The sequence below is a fragment of the Tenrec ecaudatus genome, chromosome 1 (assembly GCF_050624435.1).
Source record: "Tenrec ecaudatus isolate mTenEca1 chromosome 1, mTenEca1.hap1, whole genome shotgun sequence".
NCBI classification, from domain to species: Eukaryota; Metazoa; Chordata; class Mammalia; order Afrosoricida; family Tenrecidae; genus Tenrec; species Tenrec ecaudatus.
Genome location: NC_134530.1, coordinates 37,034,872 through 37,049,983, shown reverse-complemented (window position 1 = coordinate 37,049,983; position 15,112 = coordinate 37,034,872). Strand labels below are relative to the sequence as shown.

The 15,112-nt window shown below is 45.1% G+C and overlaps 1 pseudogene; it reads left to right on the top strand.

Moving 5' to 3' along the window:
* Window positions 1–5,103: 5,103 nt before the first annotated feature.
* On the top strand, window positions 5,104–14,216 carry LOC142459484 (telomerase RNA component interacting RNase pseudogene; annotated as a pseudogene).
* The last annotated feature ends 896 nt before the right edge of the window (window positions 14,217–15,112 follow it).

Sequence of the window (15,112 nt, the reverse complement as noted above, 5' to 3'; positions counted from 1 at the left end):
GTAGAAGGGAGAACCGATTACAAGGACCTACATATAAACCCCTCCCTGGGGGACGGACAACTGAAAAGTGGGTGAAGGGAGATGTCAGACATTGTAAGACATGAAAAAATAATAATAATTTATAAATTATCATGAGTATGGGAGGGAGGCGGCTGGGGAGGGAGGGAAAATAAGGAGCTGATATCAAGGGCTCAAGTAGAAAGCAAGTATTTTGAGAATGATGGCAACAAATGTACAAATGTGCTTGACACAATGGATGAACGTATGGATTGTGATAAGAGTTGTACGAAACCCCAATAAAATGATTGAAAAAAGAAAGTGTGATTTATGTGATACCATTTCATTAAAGATTTTTAAAACTTGTCTTAAGACCAAATCTGTAGGCAATTGACAGAGATAGGCTGTGTTTGAAAATAGAGCATTTTCTAATGCTATTGGATATAATGCTCTCTACTGTTTTTATTAGTCAGGTGTGCTCACTGTGTGGTTTAACTATTCTGTAGCCTTACTCATTTTTATCTGCTTCATCCAGTAATATTCGAGAAAGTTATGGTAACTTCTTTTATGATGATAGAATTATTTAATTCTGTCCAGAATCAACTCAAAAGCAGTGAGTTTGGTTTGGGGTTGGACTTGTAGTTGTCGATTTGGCCTTTTACAAATTGAGGCTATATTGTTGTTGTTGCCAGATGCTATTGCGCCTGATCTTCCTCAGAGTGACCCTGTAGAAAACAGAATTAGGCACTGCCCAGTCTCCCAATACCGCCCACCTGCCCCATTCCCAGAGTCATTGCTGCGTTTGAGCGCATTTTCGAAGCCGTTGTGTCTGCCACCTTGTTGAAGGGCTTCCTCCTTTTGGGCTGATTCTCAATCAAGGTGCATGTCTTTCTCCAGGGACTGAACTTCCCTGATCACAACATTCAATTATGTGAGATCGAAAAGAGAAGTTTGGCTGTACTTTGTCCAAGACAGATTTGATTGCCCTGGAAGTCCATGATATTTTCAGTATTCTATGGCAACACCACAATTCAAAGATATCCACTTCTGTTTCCCTCGGTCACTGTCTAGTTTTCTTATGGCAATGAGGCCATGGAAAAGACCATGGCTATTATCATCAGGCATCTTAGTCCCCAAGGTGACACGTTGTCTTTATTAGCACTTTCAGGACGTTTGTGCAGTGCATTTTCCCAGTTTAGCAGGGTGATTGGATATCTTGCCTGACGCTCCATGGGTGTTAATTGTGAATCCAAGTAACATGAAAACCTTGGTGACTTCAATCTTTTCTCCATTTAGCATGAGGTTATTTGCTCAACTGGGAGAATTTTTGTACTCTTGAGGCTGTGTCATCTGCATATTGAGCTTGTTAATGAGCCTTCCTGTAATCAGATGCTGCATTATTTTTCATCTATCCAATCAAGGATGATTGGTTCTGCCTACAGATTGAGTAAGGAGGGTGAAAGTATCAAACCCAAATGCTCCCTTTTTCTGTTTTTCAGCCATAGCGTATCCCCCTGTTCTATTCAGGCAACTGCCTCTTGGTCTATGTACAGTTCCCTCCTAAGCACAGTTAGCATTTCACTCAAAGATTACTTTCACTGGGTTTAGAATTCTCAACTGACAGTTATTATCTATGACTTCATTAAAAGTATCATTCCACTGTCTTCTGAATTCCCTTTTTGCTGATGAGAAAGAAGTAAGCTATTGGTCTAATTCTCACACTTTTAAAGTTAACCTTTCTCTCCCTTTTCTGGCACTTTGAAGCTCTTCCATTTGTCTTTTGTCTTCTGCATTTTCACTCGGTATCAGGCAGAATAATTGGTCCTAATGACGTCCATGACTTAATCCCCAGACCCTGTGGGTGTGGTGGGTTGCACATCAAAGGAGAATCATAGTTACAGATGAAATGAAGGTTGCTTATTACCTGGCTTTACAATTGTTGTTACAATTAAGCTGACTATGGAAGCACAGTCATAGAAGTACAATGTTTCCATCTTTGAAGATGAAGAAAAGGGGACACGCGGGCATACGGGCCGCTTCCGGAAGCTAGAAAAAACCAGGAATCAGATTAGCCTCTGGGGCGCCCAGCAGAGAGTGTCGCCTGGTTGACGACTTGATTTAAGTTCAGGGAGACGTGTTGGACTTCAAACCAGCATAATTGTAAGGTACAATTGTACTTATCGCACTGAGGTTATGGTGATGTGTTACAGTGGCAATTTCATTGATCCTAACTTGGATATGTTGACTCGCTTAACATTTTGATTGGTGTCTTACATTATTGGTTGGTATGCTTCGCTAGTGCTTGGAAGTTCTCTGCCAGTTTAGCTGTTAGCTGTCAGGTTCTGACTCACAGGTGTCCTATCTATGAAAGGACAAAACCCTGCCCAGTCCCGCGTCCACCTCACAATTGTCCCCAAGTGTGAGCTCATTGTTGCAACCACCGTGTCAATCCATCTTGTTGAAAGTCTTTCTCTTTCTCACATACCCGCTACTTTTCATCTCGGTCTTTCTCTCTGGGCTGGTCCCTCTGAGGACGTGACCAAAGTCTCACCAGCCTCGCTTCTTAGTCGTGCTGACTGAGTGTTTCCAAGTCAGGTTTGTTCATTCTGGCAAGCCGTGGCACCTTCAGCATTCTTCACTGACACCATGTGTCAGAGACATACATTCTGCCATCTTCTTGGTCCGTTGTCCAGCATTAGCACGCTTATAAGGCAGCGTTGCCTGTCATGTTTCTCTCTCTCTGAACCAAAAGCAAACCAGGGCTACTGATGGGAATTACTAAGTCCAAATCCTCAGTAAGCTAGCAATCGTTGGTCCCAGTGGGTCAGCAGTAGAACTCTTGTCTTCTAGGCAGGATATGCAGGTTTGAGTTCGTCTGTCTGTCAGTGGAAGTTGACAGGTTATTGTGATGCTATACACCTGTCCCTAGAGTTACCAGGCTAAGGCAGACGAGGAACAAAGGGTCTGGTGATCTCATTTGGAAACCAGCTAAAGAAACCCCTGTGAATCCCAACAATCCGAAGCACAGAGGATGACGGGAATGGCACCGGACAAGACAAGATGGTGTTTTGCTCTCTTTTGCATGGAGCCACCATGAGTCAGGGCTGACTTGATGGCGGTGAATGACGACTGGTGTTTGTCTAGCGACAGTTCCGTGGATTACAACTCCACAGCCTTGTAATTCTCCACAGCAACAACTCAGTTGAAGAAATGATCTCATTTCCATTTCCCAAATGAACATTCAGAGGTAAGAAACTGGGTTTGCTTGGAAGAAAATTAGCTTTCATTCTATGTAGTTTATGCTCAAAATTGACCTGCCAATTTCGGAATGCCAATGTTGGGTTGCGCTCACCAGGCTCGGTGCAAGGCTACAGATGCTAGGCTTTCTTCGCACGGAGCCCCTTTGGAAGAGGGGCCGAGGAACTGAAGTTCACCCGAAGTTCAAATCCAGAGCAGTGCAGTCACGTCACAAATGACTTCTCTCTGGCTCCTCTAAGTGTTATTTCTGGACTGTGATTTTCGGGCACACCCGATGGGCAACCAAAGGCAAATGGGTGTCATTGGGGCACCCGCTCTCCCGCTTCTGCCACCAGCAGACAACACCCCCTTTCATTTCAGGACTTGGCTGGCATTCCGTGTGGATGTGTTACTTTGTTGGGAGTGGCAAGAATCACAAAGCCAACTGAAAGATCAGTCAGAAAGAGGTCAAGCCGAAGAAGCCAAAAGACTTTCAGATGCCCCCTGTAGCCTAATCTTTGACCAATCATGTGAACCTGGCCTGGTCCCACCTCCTCGCCCAACTTCTTTGGGTTTGCCCTCTGCAGCTCAGTGGCATTTGTTTTTGATGACGTCCTGCCTGGCCAGTAGTTGGGCAACAAGAATGGTGTAAGTTAGAGTCAGGTTCATAAGGCAGCCCCAAAATGCTTTTGGAAAGGCTCGGTTCAGATTCTGGAGGGGAAAGGTAGCAAAATCCAGGTTGTTTGGGACGAAACTTTCAAGAAGAGAACACTTACTTTCAGAAAGAGCAATGGGTGGCACAGGCAGTGGGGCTTAAGTGTTGGGTTTGGGTTGCAAATCCACCAGCCACTCAGTAAGAGGAAGAGGAAGCTGTCTACTCCGGTAAAGATTGATAGTCTTTCTGAGAAACCCTAAGGAGCAGTTCAACACTGTCTTACAAGGTTGCTATGCGTCAGAATACACTACAGCACTGGGGCGGATGTTTTTACCTAAGAAGACAGTGTTGAATCCCCAAGTGACACTGCTGACGAATACCTAGGTTATGATATTGGTGTGCTCTAGCGTTTTGATTCCAACACATACACTCAAAGAGTAAATGAATTCCTGTAATATCACACTGATGGGTGAAGGAAGTGGAACGTAAAGTCTGAAAACCTGGGTGGGGGACCTCCCCCTGAGGACTTTACTTTGCTACCTGGCTTGGATTTGCATTTCATGAGTATTTACTGGTCACAGAGAGTGAAGAAGAGAGGGGAGTCTGGATGATAGCCCCATCTAACCACTGTTCAATCACTCTTGCTCCATCCTGCTGTCCTTCATGGGCAGGAATCAAAATCAAACCCATAGCAACCATGCAGGACAGAGTAGAACTGTCCCTTAGGGTTTCTAAGGCTGCCATACCTTTCTCCCAGTGAACAGCTGCTGGCTTCTAGCCCCACAGTCTCTGTTCCCAGCCCAGCACTTCACCACTGCACTACAAGAGCTCCTGGGGTCCAGAGTGGATGTGCCAAGAGCCTCGTACACCCTCCTTTAGTTCCTCAAGCCTATCAGATGCTTTTCCGCCCCTGGGCTTCCCTACATGCTGTTCTCCTTGAGGTGACCAGACGTCCTGCTTTTGGCAGGACAGTCCCGAATTTTAACAATTTGTCCCACATCCCACGGTGTTTTTAAAAAGTTCTGATTTTTAAAAGAATGCATGGCAAGCTAGGGTATACGGTTTTCAGCTGCCATGTGGCTACTTTGCCAGGATATGAGTTTTATCAATGGTGTACCACTTTACCAATGTTAAAACCTGGACCTTGCTGGACTTTTCTCTCCGGAGGCTTTGCCTGCCCAGCTCCTACTTGTCTCTCTGACTCCCATTGGAACATGACTTCTGCAGGTAGGCTCCCTGATGCTCCCACCGCACCAACTAGTGTGCATGTCTCAGCCATCTTCCCATCCCACCAGTCCTTTCAGTGTACCCAGCAACACGTAGTTGTGGTTGTTGTTATGTGAGCATGAGTGTGTTTTGCTAGTTAGCCATGTTAGATCGACACAATGTGGGAAGTGTCCTAATCAAGAGCACAGACATTCCAAAGTGAAGATCATTTGGGATCATCCCTATGGACCCATTCAACTTGGACTGGACTCAGTTCTTTGTTGCACATCAGACTTTCCCTCTCCTTTCCAAACCCTTCCCACAGCTTCCCGTGGCACAAAGAGCACAACCGACGCTTTAGTGCTCGAAGCCTGTGTGATCCAGCTCATCCCTGCCTGTTCATCCTCATCTCCTAACGCCTCTCTCCCTGGCTCACTCTGCTCCAGGCATACTGTCCTCCTTCTCTTTCTCAACCCTCCAAACTAACCCTTACCCGCCCCCAGGGCCTTTGCATTCACTGTGTCCTTAAGTTGGCCCTTTCTTGTCCCAGACTCTAGCCTGGCTCCCCACACCCTTTGTTGTGTGCCTCCACTCAGAAGTTCACCTCTTTGACCTCCTCAAAGAAGCCCTCTGTGGCCACTGTGTTTCTGATTTATAGCCCTTCATGTCCATCACTCACAATTCCTTTTCTCTGTTTAGGGTTTCTACAAAGCAGACGTCACATGAATAAACTTATTACTTAAAAACAATTTTTTTCCTCTCCCAACAATGATGTAAGTAAGTGCCACGAATGTAGGGGCTGTCTCTGAAGCAGTCACTGTTCTAGACTCAGTGCATAGAACCCTGCTGGGCCCATGCTAGATGCTCAATCCTGCTCATATCATTTGGAATAATGGGAGGATTGATAAGTGAATCCATAAGCAGAAGGAATTTGACTAGATCCGTTTGTAAACTGGTGGACCTCTGAGAACACTTTGTCCCTGGGTCCCGACCAGAAAAGTACAAAGATAGAGACTGGGCATCCAGAAATTGTGCAGCCACTTGACATTGTTGCATCAGCCAAACAAATGATTAGTGTTCATTCTATGAAAGTAGGTAGAAAGTGTGTCCTGTTGATGTGGTATCAGGTTTGAAGGAAAGCTCATTAACAACCTTCGATATGTAGATGTCACAACCTTGCTTGCCGAAAGCAAAGAGGACTTGAAGTATTTGCTGATGAAGATCAAAGACTGTCGCCTTCGGTATGGACTACAGCTCCATGCAAAGATCCTCACAACCTTGACCAATAGACAAAAGATTGAATGTCTTAAGAATTTTATTAAACTTAGAGTCACAACCAATACTCATGGACGCAGTAGTCAAGCAGTCAAACGATCCATTGCATTAGGCAAAGGCTTCCTGAATTACTACAGAGAACTACAGAGAAAGATTTCCCTTCAGAGACTAAAGTGCACCTGCCTCAAGCCGTGGCTCTTTCAACTGCCTCATATGTATGTGAGAGTGAGACAATAAATTAGGAAGACCAAAGAATAATTGATGCATTTGAATTATGATGCAGGCAAAGGATATTGAAAGTACCGTGGACTGCTAGAAGAATAAACAAATCTGTTTTGGAAGAAGTACATCCAGAATGCTCCTTAGTAGCAAGTAAGGTCAAGTGAACATTCCATGTATTTTAGTGTAATCAACTTTTATATATATGTACAGTTTCCTTTTCTCACTTTTTACATTCTGAACCATTGGCTATGTTAATGATAGTATTATTAGAATTATCAAATATGTCTTGCTTAGTGGAATATAAATATATATAAAACTTGCACCTAACTGTGAACCCTAACTAACAACAATTAGTTCTTATGGCATGGCCCTGCTTGATATTTGCCCTCATGAAGTGATCACTGAAGATATGGGTAGAAATCATTTGGTACCTAGCTAACAGAAAGAATAGTGGCTGCTGTCTTAATGGTTTATTGTGAATACAAGCAGACGTCTAAATGAGATATTTGCTAGGTTCACCCAGAAGGAGCAGAGCAGCCCAGGTAATCAAAGGATTGTAAATAATAAAATCCAAAACCAGAGTAGGGTATGTTAGTCTGGGTTGACTAGAGAAATAAATCCAGAGACACTCTTATGTGTAAGAGAGAGCTTTATATCAAAGAGTAATTGGATATTAAGAAAATATTCCAGCCCAGCCCAAATCAAGTCCATTAGTCCAATATTAGCCCATATGTCTGATACCAATCTATAAATTCCTCTTCAGACTCACACAGCTTTGGCAATGACGCTGAATGCAGGAAGATCACAGGCCAGTGGGTGGAAAGTCTTGTGGATTCATTGGTGGTTGAAGCATCTCAGCACTGGCATGGGTATCCATGTAGTTCTTCTATTTCCAGAGCTCTGGCTCAATCAGCGTGGCTCCATGTGGCTTGTCAGCAGGAGGACAAAGCAGAGTGTCTAGGTCTGACCTCCAAAGTGCTATTTTATCTCTATAGTGCCTCCAAATGAGGTCATCAAGCTGAGACCTGATTGACAGGCTAAATTCCACCCCTTCATTCTTAATAGTCTCAAGTTGACATCAGATTATGTAACTGCCACAAAGGTATTTTATTAGAGCTTAAATTTTGAGTCCCTGAAGACTATGGATGATAAGGAAAACCCAAAATCCATTTGTGGAATCCCCTGTCGGCTAAACCTTCGCCCAACTTCTTTGGACCACTGATCGGGGATGTGAATAGTCTTGACCTCCTACACAGTTCCTTGAAAGTAGAGTACTGTAGAAACAGTGAGGTTAAAAGTCAACATCTTACCATTGGTTTTCCGCTTTGACCCATTTATAACTTGTTCTAGTTTTTGTTATTTTCTGTTTTCTTTTGTATTAAGGTTTTTCTGTTTTATTTTTTGTAGTTGCTGTATTTTAAAAATATATTATTTTCTTTATATGAAATCCAGGATAGGTAAATCTAAAGAGACAGTACCCAGATTTATTTAAGACTATGACAAGGGAGGTTGAGGGAAATAGGGTACTAATAATAATTACTTCAAGAATGAAGAAAATGATCCAAAATTGATTGGGGTGAAAAATGCATAGCTCTACTTAATATATTTAAAACATTCTATTGCATGAATATAAAATTATATATTAATAAAATGGTTACATTTAAAAATAAAATTAAAAGGAGCTAATACAATGAAATTTGGTCTCATGAACTTTGAACATGTTATAAAGATAATCCAGTGCCTGGAAAGGGATATTATGCTTGGTAAAATAGAGGATCAGAAAAATATGGGGAAACCCTCAACTTGATGGACTGACAGAGTGGCTGCAGCAATGGGTTCAGACCTAACATCCATTGTGAGGATGGAGCAGGACAGTCAGTGTTTGCTTCTAGTGCACAGAGTCGCTATGAGTCAGAACTATCTCGACAGCATTGTGAGAATGAGGTTTTGTGTTCCCTTGGCTGGGCCAGTGTTCTCAGCAATTTGTTAGCAATTCTCCATGATGTGATCTAACGTAATGACATCAACTCCATAATGGGGTTTAACATAATGTAATCGAATCTATGAGCAGCCAGAAATTGTGGTGACTTCCAGTCCCCTTGATAAGGCCACAGCCTTGATGGAATTGCAAGGAAGATGGTCACTTCTGATGAATCTGGATCCTGCACCTGGTTCATTGACCGCCTTCCATATTGCCTGCCAATCCCAGGAACCATCAGAGGCCTGCTGACCTCTGATTCGCTCAACTCTGCATCCACCTGCCTGTGCTCTTCCTGTTTTGCCTTCCTGTTTCCTGCATTGTCAGCTTCTGTAACTGCATGAGTCAAGGGAAACCTCTAGCTTACCATCTGACCAACAGACTTGAACCGGACTGCCCTTACCTACTTCTACAACTGTGTGAGCCGTTCATTTACATAAATGTCTTTCTTTCTACATACACATGGAAGTGATCTGGCTTCTGTATCGCCTGTCACAAGCACCCAACAATAACAACACAAATGAGTTTGGGGGTTGAAGGTATGTGCTGAACCTCATGTGATACTAGTCTGCAAACTAGTTTTCTGAAAGTGAATACCTTTGAAATGAGTGATGTTTTAACAGTCAGTTGTAACCCAACAGTGTGTAAAATCCAGATTACATGTCTTTCCGTGAAAAATTATTTAAAGGTAATTAAGATTTTGTAAGGTTCCCCGGTAGTACAAAAAGTTAAGCACTTACCCGTTAACTAAAATGTTGACAGTTCAAATCCACCCAACAAATGTGCTGGGGGGAGCGAGGTGGGAGCGAAATCAGGCCATTTGCTCCCCAAAAGATTAAAATAACACCCCCAGTTCTACCTTACAAATTCAGCTAAACTGAAACATGTACACTAGTATAGATATGAGGCCTTGACACATGGAATCCAGGACAAGATAAACCCTTCAGAAACAGCAGTGGGAGTGGCGATACCATGAAGATAGGGGGAAGGGGGTGGGAGGTGAGGAAATAAGGGGGAGAAATGGGGAACCAACTACAATGACATATAAGTCTCCCTGTCCCCAGGAGGATAAACAACAGTTACGTGGACAAAAGGAGACAGCAGATGGTGTAAGCTATGTAAATAATAATAATTTATAATTTATAGGTGGTCCATGAGGGTGAGAGGGTGGGGAAGGAGGGAAAAACAGGAACTGATATTGTGTTAGTCCAGGCAGACTAGAGAGACAAATCCATAGAAACTCATATGTGTATAAGGAAGAGTTTTGTTTACAAGAGCAATTGAACATTGAGAAAGCATCCCAACCCAGTCCAGATCAAGTCCACAAGTCCGATATTAGCCCATATGTCCGATACCAATCTACAAAGTCTTCTTCAGACTCATGCAACACATGCCATCACACTGAATGCAGGATGATCACAGGCCAGTGGGTAGGAAGTTTTTGGATCCAGTGGCATTGTAAGCATCTCAGCGCTGGCAGGGGTCTCTATGTGGCTTCTCCAGCTTCAGATGTCTGGTTGAATCAGGGTAGGTCCATGAGACTTCTCCGACTTAGGGCCCTAGCACAGTTCCATGTGTTTTGTCAGCTGCAGTGTCTCTCAGGGAGAGTCTTGAGAGTCTCTCCCACCTCCAAGGAAGAAAAGCCAGATTTCCCAGAATTCTCAGAAAAAAAAAATCTATGTCCACACAGAGGCTTCATTGGCTATGATCCAATTGAAAGACTAGACTCCACCCCTCCATGGTTCTACTCTGCCACACTGTTGGGTGGCCTACACTCTTAATCCTCAAATTGACAAATGATTATATAACTACCACAGATACCAAGGGCTTAAACAGAAAGAAAATATTTTGAAATTAATGATGGCAACATATGTATAAATGTGCGTGATACAACTGATGTAGGGATTGTTGTTATAAGAGCTGTTAGAGTTCTCAAGAAAATTATTTATAAATAAAAATTGCTTAAAAGGTATACTGAAAGGTATACGATTAATACTTAAATAAGAACAATAAAAAAGGTACACAACTAGATTATAAGAAAGTTTTTAAAATGAAAGAATATGAACTAATATATGACAAAAACAATCGAGCTGTTATTGATGATAACAACAAGATTAAAACCAAAATAAAACCATAGCTAATGAGGCCATTTGGCTCACAGTCAGCCTAGCAGACAGAGTAGAAATAGCCCCATAGGGTTTGGTGAGAGTGCTCGGGAGAAGACAGTGTTGCGTGGGGCTGAAGCTCGGGGTGTTTATTTTACTTCAAATGAAGCAAGTGATGCCTTGTTTCGGATGTTACCTTTCGGGCTTCATCAGTTGCCATTGATCCTGAAGAGTCGGGTTGTGCTTGTTGGGTGTTGTTGGGTCAATTCCAAGCGGTGGTGATCGCATACCCACACCTGGTAACTTCTGAAACATGGCTTCACTTGCCAGAGCCTTCGGTACCACGCTCCCGCGGTGCAAAGTTGGGGTTAAGCTTTGATGTTTCTGCCAACAGGATGAGATGGCGTAGAACCCTAGGTTTGTTTCCAGGCAGAGCCGATGGGCAACATGCATGGCTGCTCACTGAAAGACTGGAAGTTCAAGTCCGCTCAGATGCACCCTGGAAGAAAGGCCTGGGAATCACCTTTAGTAGTCAGCAGCTGACAGCACTTTAGAACACAGCTCCTACAGAACCCGGTTCTACGCTGCCACACGCCGGGTGGCCAGGAGTGGGAGTCGGCGCCCAGCAGGTGGTTTGAGTTGATGTTTGACTTCCTAAGCACAGAGAATTTAACAAGCAAGGAGGTGGAATGGACGCCTTTGTACTCCTCTCAACTGCCTGCTCCCGAGAGGGGCCGTGGCTTTGGTCCGACGCCTAACTCCACACATGCAAACAAGAGACACGTAGCGTGAGATGCTCAGTGGGTGTTGACGGCATGGGTTGGGGTCAAGGCTGGGGGCCCTGCACAAGGCCGAGGTTCAGAGCCTTGCCACTGCTGGTGCTTCCTTGTGAGGGACCCCCGAGGCTGGGTCATGCTCCCCCCAAGCTGTGTACCCTCAGTGGGCTGTCATGAGTCAAGGTGTCTGGTTGTAGTTGGGCTCGTAGTGGCCAGGCTTTCTCCTGACACACAGTCTCGCCCTGCTTGGGGGGCACTACGGAAGAGGGAGATCTGACACAGACAGAGGCTTGGAAGTCATGCTAAGCAGATGAATTTGAAGGATCCTCTGGGCGATGACCTGGGGGAGAATTCATCAGTGTGACATTAATGCGCTAAAGGTTGGAGCCAGCACAGAGGGTGTGACATGCATTCAATTCTAGTGCGTTCATTTCTGGTGACTGCTGTGACAAGCTACCATAACTAGCGGCTCAAAACAACCCAAAATATATTGTCTCACAGTCCTGGAAGACGTCTGCATCATTCAGTTGCCTCAGAAGCATGTGAAAACTGACATCGAAACGGAAGGCCACTGAAGAACGGATGTCTTTGAACTGTAGAGCCGTCAAAGAACATCAAAAATAGCATGGACTCCCCAGAGAGCCAACAAGTCTGTCAGTTCAGCCAGAATGCTCCCTAGAGGCGAGGATGGTGAGATGCCATGTCCTGCACTTTGGGCACATTCTCAGGAGAGACTGGTCTCCAGAGAAAGAGCTGCTGCTTGGGGATGTGGAGGGCAGTGAGAAGAGAAATGCCCTCCACAAGACGGACCGACACGGCGGCTGCGACAACGGACCCAGGCCTCGAGCAATGGCGAGATCGGTGCAGGGCCAGGCGGTGTTTGCTTCTGCTGTGCACCCGACTTGAGGGTACGTAACAACCACAACCAGCTGCGCTGTGGCGCCCAGTGCCCTGTCAAACAGTCGTCCAGATGTGGTTGTGAACACATTTGTCATATGTGGTTAATGTCTGCGATCAATGGGCTCTGAGGAGAGGAGACGGCCCTGTGACGATGCCAGTGGGTCTTGTGGGGCGATTGAAAACTTTAAGAACAAACACTGAGGTCTCCCGGAGAAGAAGGAGCTCTACTTCAAGACCCTAACACAGAACTCCCGCTCATTTCCCGGCCCACTGACCTGCCCTACGGATTTTGTGTTGGCCAATCAGTAAAATCTGGTGAGTTGGTTCTACTTTTTAAATATTTGCATCTGTAGATGCATATAACAATAATAAAATCATTGACACAGAGCATATGCCAGCTCATGCTAACTTCATGCACCGTGGTGTAGAACTGAGTTCAATAGGGTTTGTTTTTTTTTGTGATCTTTACTTTTTAACTTTGTATTGCTAATTGGGTGAAGATTTTCAGAGCAGGTCAGTTTCCAATCAACAATTCATACACTTATTCCACGTCAACGACTGCAATCCCCACAATGTAACGTTCCTCCTTGGTTCCTAACCCTTCTGAACTTTGTCCTTGGGTAAATGCTTCCCTTTGAATCTCAAATGGTTGATTATTCTAAGGAATGAATGCACATTTCCTAGTGTTATTGCTCTCCATACAAACCTGTCTAGTGTTTGGCTGAAAACTGAGCCAGGGGGTGAAATCATTTTCAGACCTGAAGGGGGACTATGGCCCAAAGTCTCCAGGGCTCTACCAGTCTCTATCTGATCAGGAGTCCTAATTTTTTTTCTTTATAATGATTTTGAATTTTGTTCTATATGTTTTCCCCACTCTATTCAGGAACTTCCAGTGTTTCCTAACGTTCTAGGAACTTCTGTTTTCCCTCTCAGAGCAGTTGTGACTGGTAGCTGGGCACCAACTAGTTCCTCTGGTCTTAATGTCATTGAGGCAGATACTCGTGTGGTCCATTACTCAATTGGACTAAGTGTTTCCCTACCTCTTAGATTTTTAACCCTCTGCATTCCCCTCGGTAGGATGAGACCAATAGTTGCACCTTAACTGACAATTCTTTTTATTTTATTTTTTCATGCTTTCCATGAACTTAAATTTGTTTAAACCATTTTATTGGGAGCTCTTACAGATATCATAACATTCCATAGTTCAATCACATCAAACATAATTGTATAATTGCCACCACAATCAGTTTCTAAACATTTTTTCTTATACTTCTTGATATCAACCCCCCTTTATCTCCTCCCTCCCTGTCCCCCAGGAACCCCTTTATTTTTCCCTATAAAAGTTATATTGTGTGGGCCTCTGGGCCGGGAAACGCCGGGCCCTACCGGTGGCAGGGGCGCCGGTGGGATTCGATGGGTAGAATCTGAGCCCAGGACGTCACCCGAGAGCGGGCATGAGGAGGTGTCGGGCGCAGGTTCGAGCCCGGTGTCGGGCTGCGTGAACTTTCTCTCCACACAGCTTCCTGGAGCGGTTCAAGCAGAAGATGGAGGAGGAGCAGCGGCAGCGACGCGAGTGGCCCGACCAGCAGTCTCCCCAACCCCACCCCCGCCCGCGGGCCTGAGGAAGAAGGGGGGTCTGAGGAGGAAGGGCGGCCCCGGCCCCACACTTAGCCTGGAGGGCAAGCGCAGAGGCGGGAACACGGTAGCCTTCAAGACGGCAATAGTTAGTAGCCAAAAAGCAGAAGACGGATGATGAGGTATCAACAAGTAAAGGGGACGCATGGGCCAAGGACATGGCAGACGTGAAAAAGTACAAAACCCACCGGTGCGGCGACGATGATAAAATGCAGCCCCTGGTGAAATGACCTCCCCACTCTCGCCTGCCCGTGGGCTCAGACAAGGCGGCAGCCTAGATCCGCTCCCGAGGACTAATTCACAGAAGGAAACCGGGAAGCTTGCCGCAGCCGCAGACATTCTCCATAACTCTTTTTTAACCTTGAGCACTTGATGAGCAGTGGTTTACTCTGCCCCTCTCTCCCCGCCTCATCTCCTCTCTCTGCCTCTGCCTCCTTCTCCCACCCTGCACTTCTTTCCTTTATCTTGACTTTGGGCAAGTAAGAATTCCACTTCGTGCTGGACAAAGAAAAAAAAGTTATTCTGTGAGGAAAAGAGGAACCAGACGTCCACCTGCTGCTCCAGATTGCGAACACAACACACTGGCATGAAGCAGGGACCTGTGGAGAGGTCTGAGGGGCCGGCCCAATCCCAACTATGTGGACAGGCCCTCTCCCCCAGGAGAATTTATTTTAGAGGACAGCACTGAAACTGCAGCTCAGGGAGAGGGACATGCCTGATCAGAGCACATGGGAGGAAATGAAGGGGGAGGAAGAGAGAGTGGAGCACATCCTGGCCCACCAAGCCTTGAGGACATCCCTGCTCAGAGCAGCCAATGCACAGAGAGGACCATATGGTCGGCCCCACTACGAGACACGACATCCCTCATTGACCCATAGCCCTACAGGGGACAACACTGGAGACATAGTGTATGAATTGCACCCAATCTGACCCCACTACACCAAGGCAAAACACTAAGGGCGTGCAACAGAACAGCAAGGGGAACAGAGCAAGGAAATCCCCAGGGAATACCAAAATTAGACTTTGGGGCCAGGGCGTGGTACTTCATCAGACGCTATGAGAAAATACTCCTAAAAGTCAACAAACAGACCTTAAACTATTTACAAGCTTTTCCTTTTTTGGTCAC